This window comes from Eptatretus burgeri, chromosome 5 (assembly GCF_056783735.1).
Source record: "Eptatretus burgeri isolate ZD-2024b chromosome 5, Ebu_testis_v1, whole genome shotgun sequence".
In the NCBI taxonomy this organism is placed as follows: Eukaryota; Metazoa; Chordata; class Myxini; order Myxiniformes; family Myxinidae; genus Eptatretus; species Eptatretus burgeri.
The window spans coordinates 28,098,453-28,108,129 of record NC_140965.1 but is presented as its reverse complement, the minus strand read 5'-3'; positions in this window follow the sequence as shown (position 1 = coordinate 28,108,129).

The following is a 9,677-nucleotide window of genomic DNA, read 5'->3' as shown; positions in this document are numbered from 1 at the left end:
TTCAGCCCACTACCAACCCTTTACGTGAAGCAAGATGAGGATTCAATAGAGGAAAAGACGAAGCGAAGCGGGAGAACAGTTCAATAATAAAGCACATTTATTCGCGACGAACGGAAAGCACACATATTCAATTCCACCAAAAGCACACAAAAAAGAAAAACACAATTCAATTTACACAAAAAGCAAATGCGACAATGCGAGGACACAATGCAGAGCTAATACCGACTACCGAGCACACGGCAACACTTATACAATTCTACTTCACAGACGGCGCCGACAACACATACCCAAAACCAAGGAAAAGAACCCTCAAGGATGAGGCGGGCCTGAGGCCGAGACCGGGTCGCGCCTACCCGTCTGGTGATGAGACGCGGAGCGGCGATGGCGCCTCAACTCCGCGGGCCCCGCGGAGTGTCTGGTAGGGGGTGGGAAAGGGGCCCCCTTGGTCGCACTAACTCAGCGCGGGGGGAAACAGGAGGGGGTTGTTGATGCTCGGGGTATAGAGGATCTTTATTATCCCGCGACGAGCGTCTCCACCTCGGCCAGGTCGCGCTGTCGGCCTCCCTCGGGTGCAGCTTCCTGCACGACGCGAGCACCCCCTCGTCTGGTGTCGCCGCCTTTCCACAGCTCGTCCCCTCCGTTCCGACTCCAACGCACACGACGAGCAGCTCCACCGCCCGCGAAGTCTTGACCCTCTGTTTCCGACTCTCCTACTCTCCTACTCTTCGCCTCTGGACTCTCCTACTCTCGACTCCTGACTGACGAACACGGTCCTTTTATCCCCCCGTAGCTTCGCCTTTGACCCCCTCCCTTTGACCTTTCACCTCGCTCCCCATTGGCCCGAGAAAAAGTGGGCGTGAAGGCTTTTTGATCCACAAATTTGCATATATCGATCGTCCTGGAGGCGGGGCCAAATCGCCCCTCGCTCACCGATTGGACGGCAAAAAGTGGGCGTGTGTCGTTTTTGATCCGTTTTTGAAGCACAAAATCCGTGATTTTGTACACGCTGTTCGACGCGCGCCCTGCACGAGTCCAACACCGGTACCCACAGCGGGGAAAGAACGGTGGCGATGCTACGGTTGTGAGGTGTGACGTGAAGGTCGTGGCGGTTGTGGTGAAGCGGCGTTGTGGTTGGTGGTGATGTTGTGGTTGTGGTGGTAATCATGGCGGTTGGTCCAAAATAAAGATAGTAAAAGAAAAACGGCTATCCTGAAGAGTCGCAGCACGCATAAATGACATGTATTCCCACTAGACAACGGGTTTGGGCCTAACTACACATGCACTTACCGAGATATCTCACCTAAGGGACCTGAATGGTGGTTTGCGAATTTGGTAACCACAACAATATATATATATATATATATATTTATATATATATATATATATATATATATATATATATATATATATATATATATATATATATATATATATATATATATATATATATATATATATATATTTTTTTTTTTTAATGTTTTTGTATGTGTACACATATATATATATATATATATATATATATATATATATATATATATATATATGATATCTATACCAATAAAAGGCAATGTGTGTGTTTGTGTGTGTGTGTGTGTGTGTGTGTGTGTGTGTGTGTGTGTGTGTGTGTGTCTCTTGCATAACTCCAAAACCATAAAACATAGCAGCCTGAAACTTAGCATGCATCCTATGAATACTCCAAGGAAGTGCAAGAGTGAAAATTGGGTGTTTGGGTTCATCAAAACACCCCTTTTGAAGATAATTAACGGCCTTATGTAATTATATCCTTCATCGGGCGATCCTCAACCACCTCGCTGTCTGGGGTCTGAAGTCGTTTCCTGGGTAACTTCGCTGGGGTCTGAAGCCGCCAAGTTTTTTTTTGGCCTGCTCAACAATGCCTTGACTTGGAACAGGCTGCAACGATTTCTTAAAAATAAAGTTGTTGTTTTCACTTTCCTCACCCATATTATCGAATGCCTGTTCATCATAGCTACGAATCGCAGGATACATTGGAATGCATATAAACGCCCGAAGACTTCAGTGTTCTTTGCTTTATTTTGTTTCCTGAGATTTGATCATGGCGTGAATCTTTTAAACGAAGCACAATTACAAAACTTGAGCTCCACAATCAAACTCATAAGCAGTTTTGACTCCGAGAAAAGTGTTCATTTGTCCATTTCCAAAGTATTTGACACCCTCTCACCCCTCTCCCTTGCCACCCTACCCCTTCTCTCCCACCCCTCTCCCCCTTTCTGGCACTGACCCCACTCTCTCTCCAACCCTCCCCCACCTTTTCGTCTTCCCTCCCACTCTCCCCACCCTCTCCCTGGTCCACCACCCCTCCTCCTCTGTTGAGGCTACTGGAAGGCACAAATCAGATTCAGAGTGAGCCAACTGGTGGGGTGCGAATGTCACTGCTTGTAATAGCATGCATGCATGTGGGCAGACCTTTGCAAAGAAGATAGCATTTGGTTTTAAATGCTCCCGCCCCAGGTCTGAAAGTGTGTGTGTGTGTGTATACATGTGCAAGTTGCTGTTGTTGCCTGCTATCTCCATATGTAGTGGGTGGGTTTTAGGAGGTGAAAGAGGACCGATGAGGTCTTGAAGTATCCATCTACATGTGGGTGTGCCGTTGATTGGTATCTCCATATGCGGGTTTCATAATGTAGAATGGAGTCCTCCCAGAGTGAGCTCAAAGCCTCCACCTTTATTTTGGTCAGGGGTCACGATTCATGGATCAAGCTGTGAAGTTTTCTGTTCTCAAAGTTTTGTGCCAAGGGTTCTCTTCAGGATCGTCGCTCAGCCCCAGACAGCTTCCAACTATCATTTGTTTGTGGTAATATTCCCAGGGATGGTTCTTAATATGTCTGAGGTTCTTCGTCATTATTCCCTTCGCTCCAAACATCAGTGGTTCAACTTTGGCATTCTTCATTTTCCAGGATATTTTCACTTCATTCTTGAGGTCTATGCATTTGGTCATTTTCTTGATTTCTGCATTGTTTCATCCAAAATCATTGGTATTTACACCTCAATCAGCAATGCCTTCTTCTCTCTTTTTTTGGACAGCAGTATGATATCTAGTCGCAATGCTTTGTTAATCTGGGTCCCGGATAATCTTCCTCCCCAGACCCACCAGTCAGAATGTCACCAAATTTGAGTTACACCATTAGGCCAGGGCCCAGATAAGCTGTACATCCAGTGGTCCTATTCTTTGACATATGATTAGATTTTTCAGGGTCCCTCATCGTGATTAACACTGACCCAAACAAAGCCAATGGAAATCTGATGTAACAAACCCGGATGTAACGTAACGCTTGATTACCATGCATTCGAACGTACTGCGCGTTCTGACAGGCTTGATTAAACATTACTATTATTAGCTTATCTGGAATTGGAATTCCAGACAAGGTATTGTCATCATGCACCAACCGTCTGTCTGTCTCCTAGTTCGACTTTGCCGGGAAAACTGCTGGGCTGATACGGCTGAAATTTGGCAGCAAGGTTTTGCTCCTGACTGGTAACAGGGATTGCAAAGCTCGTTCCAGCCATTTGACTTTTTGTAGATCAAAATGGTGGACTTATTACATTCCTTCAAAAATCTTCTTCTACAGACCCACCAGTCAGATTGCTACCAAATTTGGGTCACAGCATTAGGCCAGGGTAGGGATGTTAAATTGCAGAGATCATGCCGATCACAGGACCTGAAGTGTGTCAAAATGGCCACCTTCATCAATTTTTGGGAAAACTCACATAAATTCCTTCAAAAATCTTCTTCTCCAGACCCACCTGCCAGAATGCTACCAAATTGGATTACAACATTAGGAGTGTCTTGATGTTAAATTGTGAAGGTCATGCTGATCACATAACCAGAAGTGTGTGAAAATAATGATCACATAAATTCCTTCAAAAATCTTCTTCTCCAGAACCACCAGTCAGAATGCTACCAAATTTGGGGTAGGCCATTAGGTCAGGGCCCAGATAAGCTCCGGATCCAGTGGTCCTATTTTTCAACATATGATTTGATTTTTCGGGTTCCTCATCATGATTAACACTTCACCCAAACAAAGCCAATGGAAATCTGTCGCAACAAACCCAGACAGTGTATAATCAGCAGAGGCCTATAGGCTTCATGTGTTAGGCCCAGCAGAAAACCAAGATGGCAACCATATCATTTTGTCTGGGTGCCATGGTGGATGGAGTCAAGCAACCAATGTGGGTGTGGTCCAGTCCGACCAATGGGTGCACATTTCAAAAATCAAGCCTCAACAACAACCCCAACAACAATAAGGGAAACAATAACAACAGCAGCAGTGCAAAGCTCTTGGTAGACCTGCGACATGTCGCAGGTAAAAATAGAGCTGAACAAGCTTGGTGTTGGTTTGACATTTAAGGTGGCTGGCTTAAGTTCCCAGGGTTTTCAGTTCAAGTCCCCATTTCAAACCATTGAATTAACACCAGGTGGGTCAACTCAGCCTGTCATCCTTCCGAAGTCGGAAAAAATGAGTACCAGCTTACTGGTAATAGGGGGTATTGCATCAGTGGCAGAACCATGCCCCTGCATACCACACAGGCTGCATATGACTAAATAAATAAATCAATCAATCAATCAAAATAGAACAAGTATATGAATGACCCTAACACCCAGCCATTTTCTGAAAAAAAGTGATGCAATAAGAACTGACCCCCATTACAAATATTGACTCAGAAAAACAGTTATACCACAGTCTGGAGCGACACCCACCCTAGAAATGTTCCAGAAGGGTTGCCCTAACAGAAAATGCAAACAAACCTTGTATTTGGTATGGGTTGAACAAACACCTCGAGATAAAGCCTTCACAGGAAATAGCTTCTGGCAAACTAGCAAACTCCCTAAATATTCCAGACTCAATTGGGAACTAATTCCCTTACAACAGCCTGGTAGAAATTGGGTGTTTGGGTTAATTAAAACACCCCTTTTAAAGATGATTAATGGCCTGATTTAATTATATCCTTTATCTGGTGCATCCTTGATCACCGCTCTCTATGGGGTCTTAAGGCGTGTCCTAGGTGTCGCTGAAGCATCTGATGCTGCCATGTCTTTTAGCCTGCTCAACCATCCCTTGACTTGGAACAGGCCGCAACGATTTCTTAATGAGAAAGTGGTTTTTTTTTTCACTTTCCTCACTCATATTATCGAATGCCTGTTCATCATATATACGAATTGTTGGGTACATTGCAATGCTTATAAATGCCCGGAGACGTCAGCGCGTGTTGCTTTATTTCATTTATTCACATGCAATCACCATGAGAATCTCTTAAACTAAGGAGAATTACAAAATGTAAGCTCCAGAATCGAACTTACAAGCAGTTTTGACTCCTAGAAAAGCGTCTCCAGGTGTATGTTTGATATGACGTCCGGTAATTGCTAATTGCGTGCCAAGGGGATTATTATCAACCGTTTTGTTGGAGTGCTTGCTTGAGTGCTTAAGCCACTTGGCGAGTGCTCTCCAAGCTGTTTGGTTGTTTGTTTCAGGAAAAAGTACCCTGCGTTCAATTCAACACCATACATACGTTTCTGCCTTTGTTGGGTCCCGCGGTGCCGTGTGGTTGGTGCATCAGGAGGTGTCTCATCCACTGATTACGTGCAATTATATTTTAACAGGACATTGCTTTGTTTAACCTTTCTGTAGGATCTCCTTTAGTAATCCACCTTTCACTTCGACATCGATACACAAAAAAAAACAATACGGTCCATCCGACCAGGTGTTCACCATGTTTGTTTTAGCTGTGAAAGCACAGCATGCAGGCCGACATTTTGTGTTCTGTTGCTTGATACATTTTTGAATTGAATTTCACTAATTTCCCACTTGAAATCCTCTTTCAAAGAATGCTGCTTCAAGGTCAATCTTTGTGTTTGTCGTTTTTATTTACATTATGCGTGTGCACATTTGCACGTGTGTATGTACATAAACTGTATTACTACGACAATGGCACTTCACACCGGTGTGTGTGTTATTGGTTATTGATCGTTGATTGTTAACTCCATACATGGGTTTCAGAAAGTTGAACAGAGCCCTCCCAGGTCTCAAAGTATCCGTGTGTGTGTGTGTGTGTGTTTTCTCCATATGTGGGTTCCAGAAAGTGGAATGGAGCCCTCTCAGGTCTCACAGTATCTACCAACGTATGAGTGTGTTTTTGTGTGTGAATGTGTGTGTATGCGTGCAAGTTGCTGTCGCCTGCTCTCTCCACATGTGGTTGGGTTTCAGGAGGTGAAACTGAGACCTACCAGGTCCCAGTGTGTGTGTGTGTGTGTGTGTGTGTGTGTGTGTGTGTGTGTGTGTGTGTGTGTGTGTGTGTGTGTGTGTGTGTGTGTGTGTGTGTGTGTGTGTGTGTGTGTGTGTGTGTGTGTGTCGTTGACTGGTATCTGCAAATGCGAGTTTCAGAATGTGGAATGGAGTCCTCCAAGGGTGTGCTCAAAGCATCCACCTTAATTTCAGTAAGGGGTCACGATTCATGGACCAAGCTGTGAAGTTTTCTGTTCTCAAAGTTTTGTGCCGAGGGTTTTCTTTAAGATCATCAATGAGCCCTGGACAGCTTCCCACTGTAATTTGTTATAATATTCCCAGGAATGGTTTTTAAAATCTATGTGAGGTTCTTTGTCATCATTCCCATAGCTCCAACAATCACTGGTACAACTTTGGAATTCTTCAGCTTCAAGGATCTTTTCAATTCATGCATGTGGTCTTGGTATTTGGTCATTTTCTTGATTTCTGCATCATTAGTCCAAAATCACTGGTATTAACACCTCAATTGGCAATTTCTTATTTTCAGTTTTTTTGCACCTAAGCATGATATCTGGTCGCAATGCTTTGTTTTTGATGTTCACGCTCGATGGGATCACGAGGTCGAACGTGAGCAGTACTTCCATGCTTTCAGTTTTGGTTAATGTTCCTACAAATTTTCTGGAACTGGGATGTCAAAGTTTTTGCATATGTGCCAGTGGTTACCATTACAAACTCTATTGTGTCGTGCATCCAGCTGTTCAGAGATGTTTTTTTTGTTTTTTGTTTTTGTGTTCTCTCATTAAGCATAACATATCACTCTCTTTGCTAACGCCACCTTAATCCTTCGCCTTTCTCTTTCTTTATTCCCCTCCTACCCCCTCCTCTCTCTCTGGCTGTCCCCTCCTCACGACCCCCTCCGAATGAAATGCAGCACTCTCCTCCCACACCTCCGTCTCTCTCTCTCTCTCTCTCTCTCTCTCTCTCTCTCTCTCTCTCTCTCTCCCTCTCTCTCTCTCTCTCTCTCTCTCTCTCTCTCTCTCTCTCTACCAACCTCCTCGCACCCCTCCCTCCCACAGTGTATAGCAACATTTGGTGAGGTGTTGCTCTCCACTCTACTTCCGAGCTCTCCTTTCTTCACCCACTGCTCACTTCCCCTTCCCTCCCTTCCCTTCCCTTTGTCCACTATCCTTCCCTCCCTTCCCTTCCCTTTGTCCACTATCCTTCCCCCCTCTCCCTCCCCTATCTCCTGTCTCTCCCTCTCTTTTTCTCCACCCCCTCCCCTTCATACCCCCATCAGCGAAGCGACGGGTTGTATTTGCTAGTTCTTAATATGTCATCCTTCTCTCACTATGTTTGAATTATTCTTTGTGAATAGTTGCCCAAATGATGCTTTGTGGTTCGCTTGTATTTGTAGAATGTGGTTTATTATATTTATTCCTTCCTCTAATGGTGGTGTCTACTACCTTAACCCTTTTTGGCTGCCTGCTGTCATCCATATGCCTGGTGTTGGCTTAATGGTTTGGGTGGCCGGCTTTGGATCCTAGGGTCCTGAGCTTAAATCCCGCTCAGCTGTTGAATTAATACCAGGTGAGGTTAACTCGACCTGTCATCCTTCCGAGGTCAGCAAAATGAGTGCCAGCTTGCTGGTATACTGTGGCGGAGTGGCGACCCATCCAGGATTGTGCCCAATCGCCAAGGAGACTGCTTAAGCAGCATCAACGCTCTGCACAGAGTATGGTCCCAATCTCTCCTCTCTCTGTCATCCATCTCACTCTCTTCCTCCAATTATTTCAGCAGATGCTTCTGCTCTCAGCTAAGCACTATTGTTAAAATCTTTCCTCATGGCCTTTAAGGCTGAATATAAGGCCAACTTCGTAATGTTAGTGAAATGTTATGTCAACATTTTTACTCCTTTGTGAAAAGGACTTTAATCTGACACAGGTTTCTGATTTTGGACTTCATGTACCCGAACCAGCTTGGTTAAATCTGCTGGATAATGCATGTCAGTATTTTTTCTTCTTCTTTTCATAGACAAATGACATCCATGGAAGATATAAGTGATAAGGGTTGGAATGTATTTAGTTAACTAAAATAGTCTCTTGGACAACAAGCAAACAAAGAATGAATAAACAATCTAGGTTTGCAAAAGTAGAGAAGAGATCACATCTAGAACATGTGGGTCCACATGTGATGTTATTGCTCTGCCATTTGGAAGGCCCATTGGACTGCTTGGGATAATATGCAAAGTAGAGAAAGGAGATATTTAGGAGTCCATCTACTTAATACATATGCACACATGGATGGGCATGAAGGGGGGCAGTGGAGGCATAGGTGGGGGGTGGAGTGGAAAGCTTATTAGAAAGAACGGTGGGAAATTTTAGGAATGAGAAGAGAATGGAAAGAACATTTGAAAGAGATAGGAGTAAGGGAGGAGGGGGGCATTTGGAAGGGGGATGTATGGGCATACCGGGAGGAGGACTAAGGGTAAGGAGGGAGGGCATCAATAATTGTGCCATTTTGCTGACTCAATAAATAGATGTTGTCAAACTTTATATCACTTTGTTTTGCGTGCTTGGTGTGTGTGAAGGCATTTAAATTTGCTTTGTTTTCAACAAATGAAAATATACTTGTGCATGGACCTAGTATAGAAGAAAAAAGACTGATGGAAAATTTCCCAATCAAATGATTATATCCTTGACGTTACCGACTTGTGCATGTCACATTTGTCTCTTGCTCTTACATAGCATGTGATTAAAAATCAAGCGATGCGACATTATCTCCCAGCACACATAATCAGTACGGTGTACATATAGCATATAGAGATTTAAACTGGGACCAACAACACTACCCTGAGTTGGAATACCGGTTCCAGAGTGGAGAGACGGGTAGCAGAGAAGACAGACGGGCAGGCGGACAGAATTGAGCTCGGGCAGGGGCAGAAAAGGCGTATAAATAAAACATGCGCACAGGGCCATCGCGTTCCAACTTCGCGACCGAACGCGTCCAATTTCCAGCGCAAGTCGATACGCCATTCAGGGCACGCGAGACATCATTTCACGGTCCAGGGGGCTCTCCTCCCCTGGGGCTCCCACTGGAGCACAGTGCACCCAGTGAGGCCGTGGTGCATTTAGCGCTTGACGAATTATCATCAGGTCTTGCGCAATTAAAGGGCATTGTGCGTCGTTTCTTTTTGTGTGGCGGTTTTTGCAACACCTGGGAAACAGGTAATGTGAGGGCACACAAGCAGAGAGAAAATGGCAGCAAGACAAGCAAGCAAAGTGGAAAAGAATGAAGCTGCGTCAACCATTGGGGGGGGGGGAGAAGAGAGAGAGAGAGAGAGAGAGAGAGAGAGAGAGAGAGAGAGAGAGAGAGAGAGAGAGAGAGAGAGAGAGAGAGAGAGAGAGAGAGAGAGAGAGA